The sequence below is a fragment of the Acinonyx jubatus genome, chromosome D1 (genome assembly GCF_027475565.1).
Source record: "Acinonyx jubatus isolate Ajub_Pintada_27869175 chromosome D1, VMU_Ajub_asm_v1.0, whole genome shotgun sequence".
In the NCBI taxonomy this organism is placed as follows: Eukaryota; Metazoa; Chordata; class Mammalia; order Carnivora; family Felidae; genus Acinonyx; species Acinonyx jubatus.
In genome coordinates, this window is record NC_069390.1 from 99276949 (window position 1) to 99286940 (window position 9992).

The following is a 9992-nucleotide window of genomic DNA, read 5'->3' on the forward strand; positions in this document are numbered from 1 at the left end:
CTGTCTCAGAAACAGTGTTTGAAACAAGGCTCTCCACCCTCTCCTGCACACCCCCAGACCTTTCTCCCAACAGCCCTATTCTCTGAGGGTCTCCACATCTTCCCCACCACCCGGCTTTTCCCTAAGCCTTGGTGTTATCTTCTGCAGCTCCCTCTTCTGGTCTCCCGGGTATCATCCACCTTGGAGGCCTGTGGCCTTTTTTCTTTAAATTCCCCTCCTCTGTGTTCCCTGCACGCCTCGCCCACCCTCTCTCCTGGGCCCAGGGTCCAACCTGCCCTTTTCCTGGCTGAGTGTGGTCCTTGCCCTCTGGACCCGCCCCTGGCCACCCTGATGACGTGGGAGCCCCTTGCTGTGGCCCGCAGGGGCTGCTCTTGTTTTCCTGCCGTGGGCCCGCGCGGCGCCAGGTGTAGCCTACGGGCTTGATCCCGGCAGTGTTTGGGGAGAGGCAGAGGGAGGGGAGGGTGGAGGAAGGGGAGGCCTCACGCCCCAGCATGCCTAGAAGCCCAGAGGCGGAGTGGCAGAGACGCAGCTGAGAAGGATTTGGACTCACGGCGTAGGGAGAACCGGCACTGTGGAGCAGGCGGGGCGGAGGCCCCCGAAGAGGCTTCGGGCCTGGGGCTGAGCTGTGAGCAGGGACCTTTGGGGGATGAGGGCAGATTGGGGGGTGCAAAAGGAGGAAGTGGAGACCTGAGAAGACAAGGCACGAAGCCATTGTCTCTAGAGCAAGAAGTGGGACTTGTGCTCTCTGACATCCAGGGGGTACCTGGGAGTTAGGGGTGTGTGCTGATGCCGGGGGGGGCCCCACCAGTTCTCGAGGCTGGCAGTGTGGGACAGGCCTCCTGTGTGGCTGCAGCCACCACCCCGAGTGTCCTGGCTCCAGGCGGGATATGCCACGTGTGAGTGTGTCAGAGTGTGCATGTGTGTGAGCGTGTGAGTGCTCTTTGAGTGTGTGTGTGTATGTGTGTGAGTACACTTGTGTAGGTGTGGGAGTGTGTGTACGACAGTGTGAACGTGGGTGTATGTATGTGTGTGAACGTGTATGTGTGAGTGCATCTGTGAATGTATGTGTGTGTGTAAGTATGTATAAGACAGTATATGTGAATGTGTGTGTATGTGTGTGAGTGTGTGTATAAATGTGCATGTTTGAGTATGTGTGCATGTGTGTGAATTTGTGTGTGAGTATATGTAAGTGCATGTGTATGTGAGAATGTGTATGTATGCGTGCGTGTGTGAGTGTGTAAATGTGCATCTATGTGTTTATGTATGTGTATTTTTGCATGAGTATGTGTACATGTGTATTTCTGTGTGTGTGCATGTAAGAGTGTATGTTTATGTGTGTGTAACTGTGTGTGAGAGTATAAGTGTGCATACATGTGTAAGTGTGAATATGTAGGTGTGAGGGTATGTACATGTATGTAGGGGAATATGTAAGTGTGTGTACACATGTGCACACAAGTGTGAGTGAATGTGTGTAAGTGCATGTGTGAATGTGAGAGAGTGTGTATGTATGCACATGTGTGCTATGTTTGAGTATCTGTGTAAATATGTGTGTATATATGTGAATGTGTGAGTGTTAGAGAGTGTGTATGTGTGTGGAAGTGTGAGTGTGTATGTGAATGCGTGAGGGTGTGTAAATGTGTGCACGTGTGTGTATGAATGCGTATGTGTATGTGCACATGTAAGTATGAATGTTTGTCCATATGTGTGGGGATGTGTGCATGTGTGTGCACACAAGTGTAGAAGTGTGCATCCAGGTGCAAGTGTGAATGTGAGGGCGTGAAAGTATGTGTGGGAGTGTGTATGTGCACACATAAGTGTATAAGTGCACACACATGTGTGAATGTATGGGTGCGTAAGCATGTGTGTGTATGTGGGAGTGTGTGCACGTGTGTATGTGTGCATATATGTGTGAGTGTATGGGGCTTGTCTGTATGTGTGGAAATGTGTGCACACAGTGTATAAGTGTGCATGCACATAAGTGTGAATGTGTGTGTGTGGAAGTGTGTGCATGTGTGTGTGCACGTGTGTGTGCACATGTGTGTGTAGGAGTGTGAGTGTGTGTGTAGCGCATGGGGTGGGAAGGTGAGGGAGAGAAGCTGAACGGTTCCAACCTTACTGGTTATGAGCTGTATGACTTTGGACAATCGCTTAATTTCTCTGAGCCTCAGTTGCATCATTTATGAAACGAAGATAATTAGAGTATCTCAAAAATTGTTGTGAGGATCAAAAGAAAGAATCTGTGAGAAGCCCCGAGACAGGTTCCCAGACTTAACCCTTGTTTAAGGAATGTTACACTGTGAGTGTTACTTACGCCAACCTTTCCTGACGTCTACATTTTTCAGTCCTGCTCTTCCCTTCTTCCTAAGTGGCCGAGTCTGGCGTGGCAGGGCTGGAGGGACCTTACAGCTGATCTGGTCCAACCTCCTCACTTCATGGCTGGGGCCACGATGCCCAGATGAGGCAGGAGACTAGCCCAGGGCTTCCCTAGAGTGGGTTCAGAGCTGAGGCTAGACTCGGCCTCGGGACTCCCAGACCAGTGCTTTCTCTGTCCATCGGGTCTCAGAGTTTTGAGTTCAGGTTAATACAGGTAGGAGTCCACGAAGCAGAGGCTGCAGTAAGGACCAGCGCGTGGGGCAGAAGCCACGGCACCACCTCCTGGTACCCACGTCTTGGCATTGTCCGGGCAGCCTCCGCCTGGAGGGGTGAGATGCATCGCAGAACCGTGTGAGGCGCTCACAGTCATCTGGCTGGAAACCCTTCGCATGTCTCTGGTGATGCCTGTGAGGGGAGACAAGGGCGCACTCTTGCCTCTTGCCTTGAAATCCCTCAACGCTCCAGTTTGACTACCAAGAAAACATCGTCCACCCAGACCCTGCCCGGTCTCTGCCAGGAGAGAGGAGCATGGGCTGGGCTCACCTGGAGACAGGTGAGCTCACCATCTGGTGCCTGGATCCTAGCAGAGGGTGAATCCTGTGTGATTTTGGACAGGGCATTTCACCTGTCTGGATCTCACATCCCTCATGTGTAAAAAGAGGAGGAGCAGAAAATGTCTACTCGTCTGTGATTCTGAACCCAGCCGGTCCCCTTCCTCAGACCCGCCCAACCCTCTCCACTAGCCCTGGGTGGCATGGTACTTAGGTCGGGAGGACAGGGGGCCAAAAGCTCTGCATTCATTCCTCTGCAGAGAGCTGTGTTTATGAGTGAGGGTGGATGTGTCAGGGAGAAATGGAGAGCCAGAGCTGAAAGGAAGGGCAAGGACAGAAAAGGGCAAGCCCACGGCCGCTTTACCAAGCAGACACAGGTGGTCTCGGAAGGTCTGAGGCGAGTGGAGAGGACGCACTCTGACCTCTCGGCCCCTTGGTGATCCAGCGTGGTTAGGCATTCCCGTTGCCTCTGTGGAGGAGGATGGAAGTCAAGGCATGGGCTGCAAGTGCACCGTAGGCATTCAGAGAAGCTACCAGAAAGAATTTTCAAAGACCAAAGGACAAGGGATCGAGGAACGCTCCTTCCCTGAGAGTGTTTGGGAAAATGCAGCTCTACATCCTTCTCCCCCCTGTTAGGCTTTGAGCGCTGCAGAAACTCTGCATTCCTGAACATTCGAACAATTGCAGCTCTAGTGCCCCTGGAGGTAACCACCGTTCCTGTGCCCCGACTTTACAAAGTATATTTGGACGTTAGTTAAATACATCTAGAACTTACCATGGGCCAGACACGGTGCCAGTTTTTTTACATACATTATTTTATTTGAAACTGTGTATCCCCCCCCCACACACACACAGATTGTTTTTTAAATACACTGAGTGTATCGTTTTGTGGCTTACTTTTTTACTGACTGTGTCTTCGAGAGCTTTCATGGCAGTCTGTTTTTCCACTTCATTCTTTTTAATGGATATGTAGTATCCCACTGTGTGTCTGTACCACGGTGATTTCATAGATTGCCTCGTTCATGGATATTTATGAGTTTCCATTTTTTATTACTATAAACAATGCCGAATTGAACATCCTTATGCATTTGTCTTTTTGCAGGATAAGTAAGGCTTTTATAGTGTAATCCTTTAAATGGAACTCCGGATCAGAAGGCAGGTGTATTTCTTAGCCTGTGAGATCCTTGCTTCTCTGCCTTGAGCTTTAGGTGCTGGGGTTTGTCTGGGGTTTGTCACGGTCACCAACAGAGCGGTCAAGGGTATTCCCGTCAAGGGACCAGGAGGCAGAAGTAGCTTCTTTGCTGGAGGAACTTTTGATAACTGTATCTGGAGGGCAACCTAAGGACAAGGGATAATCCACAATTAGTTTTGTCTTTGTTTGGAATTCATAAAATGATTAGATTTTCAAAATAGATTGACCTACCCTTAGATGCTTGAATTTGACTGAGATTAAAAGGGTTTATTTGCATCCCCTGAGAGCATCCCTGAAGTAGTCCCATGCCATGCTGGGGAAGGGGAGGGTTGTGGTGTAGACCAGCCCCACACAGAAGGGTGACCCATGTGGGTGCCGTGAGGGCGGAGACATATTTGTGTTTATGGCTGGACCTCCAGTGCCTGGAACAGAGTCTGGCACCACAGTGGGTGCTCACTGCATATTTACTGAATACGTTCAAAGGCTTTGGAGGCAATAAAAAGTAACTGAGAACCCAGACTCTCGATTCAGACACAGACCTCACAGACTAGCTGTGCAATTTTTTGAGTTTCTCTCTTAACCTCAGTTGGCATATCTGTGAAGTGGGTATAGTAATATTTCCTAATACTACCAGCCTCCAGGGATTGTTAGGATTCTATAAGAAAAGTTATTAATACTATTCACTATTTTAATGATAATGAACACTTAACTTTGCAGTTTTTCCTTCTTAAATCTTTTCTAACCTCTGTCCCAGCTCTTTTCACTTGAACATTGTAACTGTCCTCTACTTTGTTCCGTCTGTTGGGCACCAAGTTCAGAGTGTTGTATTCTTTAGACCAGCGGAGGTATGAAGCCATGGGCAGGGTGCTGGGGTGAGGGAACGCCATCTGCTTTCTGCAGAACATCCTTTGCTCCTCCCCGCCTCACGTCCTTGTCCCTCCTGTCCTGTTCCTTCGTGAGTCCCCTTTGCTCTGATTTCAGACTGCCTGGGGCCTCCTTCAGGCCCAGAACCTATTGACTCTGCTCCTTACTTGATAGGCCCTGATTCTGCTTATGGGTCCTAGAGACCCCAGTTGGCATTGATCAATCCAAGCAATCTGTGAGCAGGACAGGATGACCCCTTAAATTCAGTCTAGAAAACAGGGAGGAGGCGGAGGAGAGAGTCACCATTGCTGAGTACCTACTGTGTGCCAGGCACTGGCCTCGGAGGGTTCACTTGTGACCGTTACAACCTGGTTCACTGTCCGAGGTGTAAACGTGACAAGAAGGGCAGGTCTCTGAGAGTCTAGGTCACAAAACCAAGGTTACGCAGCTGGGAAGTGTCAGAGCCAAGGGTGTGACCAGGTGTTCTGGGGTGCAGGGGTTTGCCCCCTGCGGCTCTGCTCTGTCAGGCACCCCCTCTTTCAGCCTTGGCTGTCTTACTTCGGCAGCCCGTCATCCAGAGCTGTGCGTGACCCTGGAAGAAGAGAGGCTGAAATCTTATATAATTACCCAAATCATGGCTCCTAAATGGTCTCTGATTACAGCACTAAAGCCCCTTTCTGCAGTGCAGCCCAGTTCTCCTGAATAGAGCTGCGGCCACTTTGTGCGGGATTTTTTTCTTTTAAAGTGAAAGAGATGGCTTATCCCCATGCAAAGTAGGTCAGAACCTTAGCAAAGATCTTTTCAAACACTTGGCTTTTTTGAAGTCCCGCTACGAAACTCCTTTTGTTTCTCCTGCCTTTGCCTCTTTCCTCCCACCCTTCTTTTTCCAAAAGGCTCAACGACATCAAATGGCTCTAACCGACAGCGACAGGGAGCGCTGCACGCGATAAGCTCAATTATAAATAATGCCCGGGCCCGGCCAGCCCAGCTGGGCCGAGAGTGCCCACCGCGGCCAGGCTGCCTCGGTCCCGCGCCTCCCACACCCAGGCCACCTTTACAACATCGTGGGCACCTGGCTGATCTGCCAGAAAAACATGTGCCCTTGTCCTTGGTCCCACCATCGCAGGCGAGACGGGAGTGGAGACTGGGATCGCACCCAGGCCTGGGAGCCATTGGCTTGAGTCTGTGGTGCTCATTATTAATCCAAACTTGCAAAAGGTTTTTGCTCCAGCGGGAAATCAATGCAGCTGGAACAGTGTGGTGCTTTGCCTAATGGCCTGCTATCTTGGGGGTTATTTCTCTGCCATTTGTTCTTGCCAAGTCCCCCAGGCCCACCCTCAGGAACTGTAGGTAGAACTCAGTTGCATAGGCATGAAGGATGCTTTTCAGCAGGTCCATGTTTACAGAGGTGGCCACACCCAGGAGCACCTGAGAGCCTTACCTGACTCTTGATGGACAGGTTGAGTGAGGAGGCGCTTCTGGCCCCAGAAAACCAGGCTTCCACAGCTGAATGAGATGCTTGTTGGCACTGAAAATTGCAGGGCTCAGGAGTGATGGCTCAGGGGCTGGAGCCCATGTCTGCTGATGTTGAAGCTCTCTCCACTCCTCAAACCTCCGTGACTTTGAAACGGAGGGGTGTGTGTGTGTGAGCGAGCGTGTGTGTGTAAACATGCACACCTGTGCATGTGTCCTTACTGAGGAAGAGACTAATGAGAGAGATGAATTTGCCCCTTGCATGAGATGGTGGTGCCTTCTGGAGTTCAGTGGGATGCCCACCCAAGAAATGTCTCCCTGCGCCTATATTCTGTCTTCTCTGGACCTGGCAGGAAAGAGTCCTCCCTCATCTGCTCTCCCTGTCACTTCTCTCCTGTCATTCTCAGTCTTTATCCAAAAGACAAGTAATTTTCCCAGAAGGTTGGTGTCTTCAGAGGTACTGACGAGGGGCATTGCTGTAGGCACTGCGGGGGAAGTGTGGCAGGGGGCAGGGGCAGGCTTAGGGACGATTCTCTCATTCAGTGAGTAGTCATTTAGGACCTACCATCTTCCGAGATGCTTCTAGGTGCTGAGAACAAAACAGGTAACCCCCCAGCCTTCATGGTATGTGCATTCACGTGAGGGACACAGACAGTAAACTACATGAATGGGCAAGTAGAGGTGGTCGTAAAAGCTAAGACGAAGTAAAGCAGGAAGGAGGGGCTGGGAGCGTTGGAGAGGCTGCAGTTTTAGATAGGGTAACCAAGAAGGCTCACTGAGAACATAATGTTGAAATACAGGCCTGAGGGAGTGAGGTATGAAGACATCTGAGGAAAGCATTCTGCCCAGAGGAAATAGCAAGTGCAAAGGCCCTGAGGCCCCAAAGCACTGATCTGTATGAGGAGTAAAAAGGAGATGCTGCAACTTGATCAGGGCAAGTGAGAGGCAACGTACCAAGGGATTACAGAAAGGTAATGGGCGGGAGGGGTGTGTTTGTAGATTTTATAGGGCCTTGATGTAAGAACTTTGGCTTTTATCATGAGTGAGATGGGAGCCATTGTAAGACCTGAGTAGAGAACTGTCAGGATCTGACACTTTAGTAGCAAGTGCCCCCCCCCCCCCGCCCCCTGCCGCCCCAGTTTACTGCTCTTTGCTCAGGAGGTAGAGGGGGCTGGGCCAGACCGGAGGAGAAGTTGTGTCCTTTTTTGCTGTAGGAGAAGGCAAGGAAAGAGGAAGAGTGTTCGGACTGGACAGGGAGACTTTGCCTGTCAGGTGATCCTGGGGCTTTTGGAGGCAGAGTCCACTTGCTGCTGCAAGGATTCCGGCAGTCTGGGGACTGGACAGCTCCAGGCTGGACCCCATCTCTCCCAAGATGTTCAAGCGCACGTACATCTGTGTGCAGCCCTTCTCTTCATTTTCCCACCCTTCGGGGTGTCCGGCTTCAATCCTTCCTGTGGGCTCTCTAATGACTGTGAGATGAGCTATTGCACACAGCAGAGAAGCCAGCAGAGTGGGCAGGTCTGAAGATGCTGGATTTCTCACCTCTCCCGCCTGCTCCCTCTTGGTGCCACCTCTCCCCCTCCCCTCTTCTCACCCCTTTGCAGAAGAGAACGACAATGCATGTGTGAAGATTGCTTGCTGGCTGGAGATGCTCTCGTTCTCCTCCCTTCCCTGCTCAGAAACAACCAACCGCCTTCCTTTCCACATCCCCAGCCCTGTCTGTTTCAGGGTATCCTGGCACCGCCATCCCTCTTCTACTGTTTCCCCCTCCACCATTCAGAGGATTCCCGGGCCCTTTTATACTCGGTCAGAATTCCCTGGGCTGCTAAGTGGGGACTAGCTGCTTGGGAGGCTTGATCCATGATGCACCTGTTGAGTGGGGATGGCGTTGAAAGCCTCCTGGTGTACCCAACTTGCATTATTTACCCCAATGTAAATTGTCTTGAAGACAATTGTAAAGGTTGTTGGCATTTCAGAACTCCAAAGCGAATGAATTCAAAGATACCAACTTACACTTATACACTTGGCTCTGAGCTGGCCTCTCTATTTGGGTAGGAGAAGGGGGCCGGCCCTAGGTTTCCTGTTGGTCCCTCCATCCCCCTTTCTTTCCTGTGAATGTCCCATTGTAGACCTCCAGGCCCAGGCTTCTCTCTTCTTCTCTCAGGAGGAGGCCAGTCACCATGGAAGGACAGGCTTAGCAGCTTCCTTTCAGGGCAGGGTGGGGTTTGTTTGTCTGTGTAAATTGCCTCTTTCTTTTTGTAAGAGAGCAAGGAGAGAAAATGAAACACTTTTGCCACCTCCTCGTTAGCTCGGAGTCCCAGGTGAGCTGGGGAACTCACAGCTCCTTTTGTGTGGCTGGCGGCCTGGAGCGTCTCCATGGTGATGCCTTGAAGCCTCTCAGAGCTGGGGACCAGCCTCTCTCAGCAGCATCCCCGAGCTGCCAGCATCAGGGAGAGGCAGGGAAGAGGGGCCTGTGGGATCCAGGGAGGACAAGGTTGGGTCTGTCCAGGTCCTGGCAGTGGGTTCCTGCCCCTCTGCTTCTCCAAGGCCAGCCACAGCGTTGGAACCTGGGATCCAATCTAAGAACACAGCCATAGTGTGTGACATCCGTGGTCTTCTAGAACCTGGTTTCATGCTCCCGATCCAGGTTTGTCTCCTGTGGCTCCTCGACACAGAGGTGCTATTTGAGCCCTGCCTGGTCTCTTCACTCCCCACTAAAACAGCATTTACTTCTGCTTCTGTGCATTGGCTCCAGCCATTGCCTCTTGTCTGGGACCTTTCCCTCAGTATTTCTCTGGCTTGGCTCTAGGGCCTCCTTCTCTTAGAAGCCTTCCTTGATTAAGACCTGAGCCCTTGGAGCTCTGCCCCTCTTCTAAAACCAGACACCCACTGCCTCTCTGGGTCTCATTTTCTCCTGCAAACACATAATGTCTCGAGTTATTAATTCACTTGCATGTGAGGGGCAGGTGGTACAGTGGGGAAGGCCGGGTGTCTGTTACTCCTGGCCTTGAATTGTGGTTCTGGCAGTTGGTAATTTGCTCTCATAGGATGAGTACACTTAGCAGTCGTCTCCCAGAGCTGGTAAGGGGCCTGTGAGTCTCAGTTTCTTCATCTGGTAAATGGGAATCCTAGCAATTCCCCACAGACTTGTGGGGATTAAACCAATTGTTGTAAGTGAAGGTGCAGGTGCTGGCAGGGGGTCTGGTGAGCAGTAGGTACAGCCCCTGCCCGCTGCCTCCCTCCCCACCGCCAGTTTCGATGCTATCCTTTGCTCCCCAGTACCCCAAATTTCCCCCCTTGTAGTCCTTTCTTTGCACATGCCTCTAATTAATGATGTATTGGTTGTACTGATGTACCCGATGTTTCTTTTGGGGGGCTTGCAGGCGATGGGCTTAGTCTGATACGTCCATCACTGTCTCCCTGTGCTTAGCACAGAATCTGGACAAGGAGGTGCTCAAGTAACATTTGCTGACTGACTGACCATCTGAATGTAGATTAAGGCCCCTCCACCATTAGACCTAGAATGCTCTGTTTTTTAC

The 9992-nt window shown here is 51.2% G+C and overlaps 1 long non-coding RNA gene across 2 annotated transcripts; it reads right to left on the minus strand.

The window, feature by feature from the left end:
• Nucleotides 1-3707: 3707 nt before the first annotated feature.
• On the minus strand, nucleotides 3708-9142 carry LOC128311933 (uncharacterized). 2 transcript variants are annotated; one of them, XR_008290663.1, is made up of 3 exons: nucleotides 6422-9142; nucleotides 5297-5572; nucleotides 3708-4262 (listed from the first exon to the last, which is right to left on the minus strand). It is a non-coding gene; the product is annotated as an uncharacterized LOC128311933 (long non-coding RNA). The 2 variants fall into 2 exon arrangements; XR_008290664.1 differs by having other exon boundaries at nucleotides 8467-9045.
• Between the last annotated feature and the right edge of the window lie 850 nt (nucleotides 9143-9992).